This window comes from Pteropus alecto, unplaced genomic scaffold, assembly GCF_000325575.1.
Source record: "Pteropus alecto unplaced genomic scaffold, ASM32557v1 scaffold21, whole genome shotgun sequence".
Taxonomy (NCBI): domain Eukaryota; kingdom Metazoa; phylum Chordata; class Mammalia; order Chiroptera; family Pteropodidae; genus Pteropus; species Pteropus alecto.
The window spans coordinates 12,980,013-12,988,757 of NW_006436282.1; the positions used below are offsets into that span (position 1 = coordinate 12,980,013).

Here is an 8,745-nt window from a genome sequence, read left to right on the forward strand (position 1 = left end):
TATCTTGGTATTCTGGAGATTTCCTTTAAAACAGCATTAGTTTTACCTACAAAGTGCTGTAGGTGTTTTACTAATCGATAATATTTATTAATTACTGTATATTAATTCCTTATTTACTTTGGAAAATTTCTATTTTTTTATTTAAGAATGGAAAATATACTCAATGTCCACATATATGCATGAGACTTGTTTTAGTTGAAGCTTAGGTATGGTAAAGATCATTTCAATGTAAGTTTAAATCTTCTCATCAGCGTGAATGTGGCAAAGGCATTTAGTATGATTTGAACTTTAAATATCAGCCTCCAGCGTTTAGGAGTATTTTATTCTTTTAGTAAATCAGGCAGGCTAAGGATGTATATCGAGTAGATATTCTGGTCAATCTTTTGTGCTTTCCATCCTCCAAGGATGCTAATAATGTAATAACGATTCATTGTTAAGCTTGTCATTACAGTCACACATTTAAAAATCCATAGTTATTCACATAAAGATAAAGATTTTCTTTTTTATTATTTTTCATTTTGTTCTCCAGATTTAAAGGAAACTTGGTCCATTAACTAGACAAGAGAACATGGAGGTGGTTTGATTTCACACATTGAGAAATACTTGACTTTCATTCCAGAACCCCTAAAGGAGGTATCAGATTCCTCAGTAGGTGGAACAAAACTGGTAAATCTACAGACTTGAAAAAACAGAGTGACACAATAGCTAAATTAGGTGCTACTCTTTGTCTAGTGAACCTATATCAGTAGCACCCAGGGACTAGCAAATATGACTAGATGATTTAGTTCAGATTTAGAAAAAGAAAAAAGAGATTATTAAAAGTAACTAGCAGGTGACAAGTCAAAGGAGTTCCAACTAGGTGAAATGTTAAAGCAAATATAAATGTTTTTTTAAGTATAAACAAATGCCAGAGCTAAAATTCTGAGAACGTATATGTAACATAGACATATATATGCATATATATTTATAGTATATATATATTTATATTTGTTTATATATATTTATAAAACTATGTATTTTTATATATATTTAGAAAATATATTTTATTTCACTTCATTGTTGATCATATTATAGTAGAGTTTTTATCATAATGCCAGATAAAAATATCTAGGAATGGATTAAATTCACATTAAAAATAATCAGAGGGAGAAGGGGACTAACCACAGGTTATCAAATTTTAGTAATCTAATTTTTTCCTGTGGATATTAACCAGAATAGAGTGAATTTTATATCTATCTATATCTAACATGGATATATTTATTTATGCACATGTTTTTATATGCATATAAATATGTTTATGTCTATGGATAGCCTCTATTTTGGAGTAAACATATGAATTTTATAAAAGCAGAGCTCATACAAAAACAAAACAAAATGCCTTTGCTTCAATGTGTTTGAAGAATTCAAGTGATAAAGCAGATAGCAAAAGGAGCTTGTTTTTATTAAATGACATCTGTATTGTTTTTACAAGAACTAAATATGGAAAATCTCTTAATTCAATTTTGTTGAAAGCTGTAATTGGTTATTTGATCTATGGGCACATCAGTTTTATTTAAATACTGAAATAAAAGCAAAATTATTTTTTGACCTATTTATATCTAAAAATCATTATTCTTACTACACATAGGGATTTATGGTTTTAGTTGAGGTGTAGTTATTGAAATTTATAACTTTATAACTCATAAATAACTTCTCTCTTTAGTAATACTTTTGAAAATCACCACTCAAAAATTTGATTCTCTGAATAACAGATAACCATAGATTGAAATTATAACTATATCATCTTACATTAGTGGTTGCCATATAGTTCTAGTATTTCTTTCAGTAGAGCAAACAATTAAGTTTGCCAATGTAGCCAATAGGCCCCCAATTTTTTAATACTAGAGAAACAACTGTTTTGTCTTGCAACAGGGAACCTGTTTATTTTGTGACCATCTTCTTAGGGAAATCAATACTAGTTTTATGGATCCTTGAAAATATTGCACTATTCTAGCTCTAAGTGGCCTTAGTTCTATATCAGAAATTGAATTGAGTTAGGTAAGGAACTGGGTAGCCCATCAATTATGTTTTGTTGAACTCATAGACTAAAATATAACTTCACAATCAGTTTTTAAATTTTAAATTAACAGTAAGTATGCAACCCTTTTCTGTCTTAGGTTCAGAATCTGTCACAAGGTTCCTGAATTTTTTTTTTTTAATATCAATTTTTTTCTATTTTACTGGTAGAATTGTTATCTTTTTTATTGTATAGTCATTTCTCTGAGGCTCGCAGCACACATTCTTGGTAAATAATTATGATGTCTCTGCTTCTCGACTCTTACCTGTGGCTTTTAAATAGATCTAAGGGATCTCTATTCCATCTAGACTCTCCAGAATTCCTCATGGATTGGTTTGAGCTACCTAGAACACCCTTGGATTTGTGTCTTGCAACAACTTTTATCCAAGAAAGTCACCAAAAAATGGGAATGGTATCCTGCATACTTTTTTCCACCTGGAGTAGATTGAGCGAAGTAACTCATTTTAGTCTTGCTCTAAAACCAATGAGTTCCTAAAATAAAGTCTTTGATCCTTAAGTAAAATGAGACATTTAATTATGTCAGTTAATACAAATGCATCAAATTCCTGCTTTAAAAAACAAAGAGGTTTTGTCCGATTAGGCTTAAAAATACCTGTTTCTAAAAGGTCTAAAACAAAATGATACAATAAGTTTAACATCAAAGAATGGGTTAAAATAGATCAGCTAAATGCAAATAGGGAAACTGATATAACAACTCATAGAATATAAATAAAAAAATTAAATAGAGTTATTTAATATAATTTAAAGAACTATCCACAGTGAAAATACATTGTAGCATTTTATATGCTAAACACACAAAGAAAAGAGTGGCAAATTAAATTGCATTAATTAAATTATATTGGCACTTTGGTAATTCAGATTAGCAAGGAAGAGAGCAAACATTATCATAAGTTTGTCATAAAATTTGCCAAAGTTTCATGATTAAACAGAAAAGAGTTAGCAGAACAGAGGAAGGATGCAGCAAATCACTCTGGCTTTTCCTCTGTCCCAAATGCTGTTGCTCTGACTCTCCTGGCATGGATGTGGTCCTCACAGAGTAGAAGGGACGGCTGAATTGTTGCTGTGTTGGAATCTGTTTACACATGGCCTTCCTTCACCATTCCAGAAGAACTTACCCAAATTGTCTATAGACTTTTCTTATAGGACCTTTTTTGGTTCTTTAAACAAGTTCATTATTTGCAGCTACATCCTCCTCTGGGAGGAAAGACTAGTAAACGTGCTATACCCACTCTCCGCCTCCAAAATCTTTACTTCCAGCTCTTTGGAGTTCTAGAAAGTTGTCTCTTGGTATTTATAAAGTAAAATTCTGAAAAAGAAGATTGATTGTGTTGGAAATACAATTATTCTGGGTCTTTGACAAATGGTTTATGAAAAAGTTTGGAGGATGTAATTAATGTGATTGAACAAATATTTCAAACTAGAAAGAGCACAGTTTACATTATCTTAATACAAAGCAATAATAAAATAGAAATTAATAAATAATGAAATTTTAAATAAAACACTACTGGAGACAAAACAAAAACCACTTTTCTAAACTTTAGGATCAAAAAAGAAATCAAAACTGCAATTACTGACAGTGAAGAAAATAGTGGCAATGATGAGATCATGTGTCAAAATGTATGGGATTGGACAGAACTAAAATTGATAGGCAAATTCCAGACCTATGCTTTGTTATTAAGTAAGAAAGAGTAAAAATAAACTATTCGCTCAATACTAAAATTTAGATAAATTATGCTAAGGAAAATATGAAGGAAAGAATTTTCAAAATGAAATATTGATTAGCGGCACATTTAATAGAGTAGACGTCAGTTGAAGAGTATATTTTAGGAAAAATACATGTTGATATTATGGGTCTAATTTCAGGATTTGGCAGTATGTTTAATATTGGAAAATACTTTAATGTTTCACATGTTTTTTGGTTGCTTGTTTCATGTTTGTTGCCTTAGATATATGGATTCTTAGATAATACATGAAAAATTAAATGCCTTTTCATTAAAAGGCATTACATATAAACTTGGTTTTATACAAGCTTTATATAAACTTGTGGATATGAGAGGTGAAATGTGAACTCCTGTGTGAATGATGTTTTTCTGAGTCGTGTCAATATTAGCATCTGAAGATGGTCTGAAACAGCGCCCACCTCTAAAATTATTATTTTCACTGAAACAGTAAATCACCTTGGTAGACTAAAGGAGAAAACCTACATGTAATCTTCTTTTAGGAAGTCTCTAAAATGGTGTATATGTATATTCTGTATTAATTAAAACACAAACAAACAAGAAACAAATTAATTATAGAAAGATGTTTTCTAAGGAGTAACCAGTTATTCCTAATCTAATATTTAAGCATTAATCATAGTAGAGAAATACCATTGACACTCTTAGTAAAGAACAAGAAAAAATAGTCAGCCCCATCTTGGTATTCTTGAGAATCTAAGCCAGGAACCAAAATATTGAGATATAACTCTTGGAAATATTAAGAAGACATTGCTGTTGTTTTTGGAAAATTATTTTATTTCAAGCCACAGAGTTGTTCACCAAATGGTTATTGAATAGTGATAAGCACTATTCTAGACACTGCAGATCCAGCTGTACACAGGATAGGAAAGGCCCTGCTCCCATCAAGTGTATCATATAGAGTAGGTAAGTGAAGGAGGCAATGAAGAAGAAAACAAGTGAACAAGATTTCAGATAGAGATCTAATGATATCAGGTATGATGTAATTGGCTACCTAAAAAAGTCAAAATGTGTCAGCAGAATTATTAGAAATAACATAAGGGAGTGGTAAGTTAGGAGGATATAAAATACATATAAAATAGTTTTAAAATAATCATGTAGGACATGTAGTGGACACATATCTCCATTCACAAAGCAGCAAATAATATAAAATATATAGAAACAAACTTAGCAAGAAAATACTGGACATATAGTGAAAAAATTTAGGTATAAATATATATGTATACGTGTATGAATACACACACACATATATTTTAATTGAAAGCATGCATGACTAAATAAATGGAGCAATATAAGTTATGTTTCTGGCTGGAAAGACTCTGTTGTAAAGTTGCCATTTCTCTTTATTTTTTTTTATGTTTGCTGCTACCGTGATTCTAACAAAATTCTTTAAGATACTTGAAAAAAGAATATAAGACTCATCTAGAATAGTAAACATTAAAGAATAGCCATAAATAATTTGATTAAAAAGAGAAGTAAAAGAGTCCCTGAGCTATAAGAGAGTAGAATATATCAGAAAGCTGCAATGAAACCGAGATAGAAAATGTAGAAACCTATTAACTAGTGCCGGGGTGGCACATTTGTGGAGCGGTTTCCACCTTCTCTCCTCTTCCACACCATGGAAGATATTTATTGTTAAATGACCTGAGTACCCTTCCCTGGTCTTGGACATGGTCTCAGGATACTCCAGACAGGCACTATTAGGCCATCGATATTGGCACTATTTTATATGTATTTTACATCCTCCTAATTTACCACTCAATGTTGGATTAAAATATTTAGGCACTCTGTTCAGGTTTGTGATAAAAGTGGCATTTAAATTAGTAAAGAAAAGGATTATTTCAGAAGTGATTCTGGAAAAACTGGCTGACTCTTTGGAAAAAATAGAGTATCCTTTACATTATATACTAAAATAAATTCCAGATGGATCAAAGGATTGAATGTAAAAAAAGAAAGCTGGAAAGAGCTTGAAGATAATATAGATACTTATCTAACATCAAAGTAAAGTAGGTCTTTTTAGCATGAAAGTAAAGGAAGAAATCAATAAAAGAAAGGATAGATAAATGAAGTTACTCCAAAATTTTTCATTTCTTTAAATCTTAAGAGTGCTATTTATATAATGAGTATGTTTTACAATATGTTGTAAAGTGTTTGAAAAAATATATATACGTACACACATATATACTAAAGAGGTTAGATTGCAAGATGTAAAAATTTTTTTAGCTATGCAGTTAAGGTAGGGAGATTATGGATAATTTATTTTAATTTTCCACAATAAATATTTTATTCTGAAAAGGAGTGTGTATCTGATTTATGAAAGGAAACAGGAAACTAATATTTTTAAAAATCCATTCAATATTTTTTGTATACATTATTCTGAATTCTCTTAATAACCTCTTAAAGTATGTAGTAATGTTCCTCTTTGAAACATCAGCGCCATGAGGTTCAGCGAGATTAAATAAATGCCCTAAGAGAACTCGGGCGGGAAGTGGAGCTGTGATCTGAAGTGGAGGCCTGTGTGATCCCATAGGCTGTTACTCAGCATCAGTTCTGGACCTCTGTCCTGCTTGATGTCAGAATTGGAGAGAAAGAAGGCGGGGAAAGTTATGTTTAAATTCAGGCCTGAACTTTCAACAGTAGAAGGGGGCTTATTTTATCCCATTCTCTGTGCCTGTCCCCAATTCTGCCCATTCAGTCCCTGAAGGGGATGATAAGGTAATTGCATTTCTCCTATAGATGATGGTGGGCTCTTAGAGATTGTGGGTAAAAAGTGAACTCTTCTGGTTCTTATTTTCCATTTGCAGATGTGAGTCTATGCTTGAAGATAATCTTTCAATCCCTTTTTTTTTTTCTGGCCCACTACTTTGTAAATCTTATATTTAAGTTCTTGTGGTTGCCAAGAGTGTTAATATTGGGGAAAAAAAAAGGATTATTGACTTATTACAGACATTCTGGAGCCTTTAATTCTAAGTATTATAAGCACCTTGATGCAAAGTGATGGAATCAAATATATGCATTATAGCTCCAGGTAAGAAATAAGCACTCTCAAGTGCAGAAGTATTTTGAGACTGTTAATTATACTAGAGAGGTGTGTGTTCATAAATCTTTCTTCTCTTGGCATGTGTGCTTCTCAAATGCCATCATTTTTTCTTTGGATAATAAACTGTAAGAAATAAATACGTTTATTTTAGTATGCTAGTGAATGTAGCCAGCTTACAGTTTGGGTCTGGGGTATTTTAGTCTACTAAAGTAAATTTGCATGTATTTGGAAAATATATTTTGTGTATGTCACAATATGTTATATTCTCTGGCCTGAGTTTGGGGTCTCTTCTCTGTTTCTTCTGTTCACAAGGGAGTATTATTTAAAAACATCTAACTAGATGTAATCAATTTCAAATTGACTAAAATAAGGACCATAGTTACATTTAGGATATTATTCTTTTAGAACTATTTGCTGATGGCAATTTTCTTCCAAGTTAGCTTTAGAAAATTCTTCTAAACAGTATGATTGTGACCCCTCTGTTTTACTGCCTCCTAACCTGCACTGAAACTTCTGATTCTTTAATTTCTAAGTATAGTTTATAACACTGTAGCCATTACTGACATTCTCGAACAGCTGGAGGAAAGACTCCCCTAGTACGGGGCCTTTCACTAAGCTCTTCCTCCTTCTGCAAGTTCTAGTAGCTTTCTTACCGCTTGTCAAAAAAAGCCCAAGGCTCCTTTCAAGCCACTTTTATTATTTAATGTACCCTTTGTCCCAGCAAAATTCTGCCTTTCAATATTCTGCTGAGGATACTTATTCATTTTCTATTTCCTTTGGCCATTATGATTTTGATTTCCTGGTGTATCTTCTTCCTCCATCTCTCTCTCTCTGGCGAGATCCTACCTGACTTAACTCATCAATAGAACGTCTCCTCATCCCCGACTCTGGACTCTCACAAATAATTTGTTTGCACCTCTGATACCACACACTTGGGCAGGACTCTCTCTCTCTCTCTCTCTTTTTTTAATTGTATGTATTTATTTGTTTATTTTTAGGCAAGGCAACCCTTGGTTGACCTCACAGATTGCATGGACCTTGTTGGCTTACAATCCTTTATTTATTTATTTAATGCCTACAGTACCTGATCTTCCTAGGTGGTCTCCCATCTAAGTACTAACCAGGCCCAACCCTGTTTGGCTTCGGAGATCAGACGAGATTGGGCTTGCTCAGGGTGACATGGCCGTAGAGTGGTAGGACTCTTTAAGTTTTCTCGCCAGCCCAGCTAAGCCTGTGGCAGCGTCCCCGTATGCACCCTGGGCACCTACATCGTGTATCTGCAGTTCTCCCACTTCTTTCTCTCTTTCATTCCCTCAGATGATTCTTCATTCCTTACCTTGTTTGGTTTCTATTTTCCATTGACTCCAGTTTTATATCTTTAAATGGGGTCTTATTTTCATTGAACCCTTTGCATTAGAAATCTCATTTTGTAATTGTTGTCTTGAAATGGCCTCTCAAAGACAAGTCTTTGGCCCTGTGCATGTCACTTATACCTTTTTAAGGCCAGAAAGGCCTTGAGAGTGAACCATACACACAGAGTGACCTATTATAATAAAGCCACAGCTAGAAAGGAGAGTGCTCTGTCTCTTCAGTTTCAAGCAATCTGTTCCCACTCTTACTCAGTCCCTAGGGTGAAGAGGATTCTAGACTGCCTTCTTTAGTCTTTTCCGCTCTTTTACTGATTTCTACTCCAGGAATTTAGTCCTGGTCTTTTGGGATACACCATTTGGCCAAATCCATTTTCTACTTTTGGCAGAGACATCTCTCCAGAGTCCTCTTCATTTAGCTCTTGCACCGTTGTCCTCGCTTCTCCCAATACAACGGTCATCAGTTAGTTTATGTCCGTGGACCCCTCTTGCATCTGGCCTTTTACGGAGATTGTTAGTCTCAGA

The 8,745-nt window shown here is 33.1% G+C and overlaps 1 pseudogene; it reads right to left on the bottom strand.

The window, feature by feature from the left end:
- Window positions 1-7,925: 7,925 nt before the first annotated feature.
- Window positions 7,926-8,044, bottom strand: LOC112479913 (annotated as a pseudogene).
- Between the last annotated feature and the right edge of the window lie 701 nt (window positions 8,045-8,745).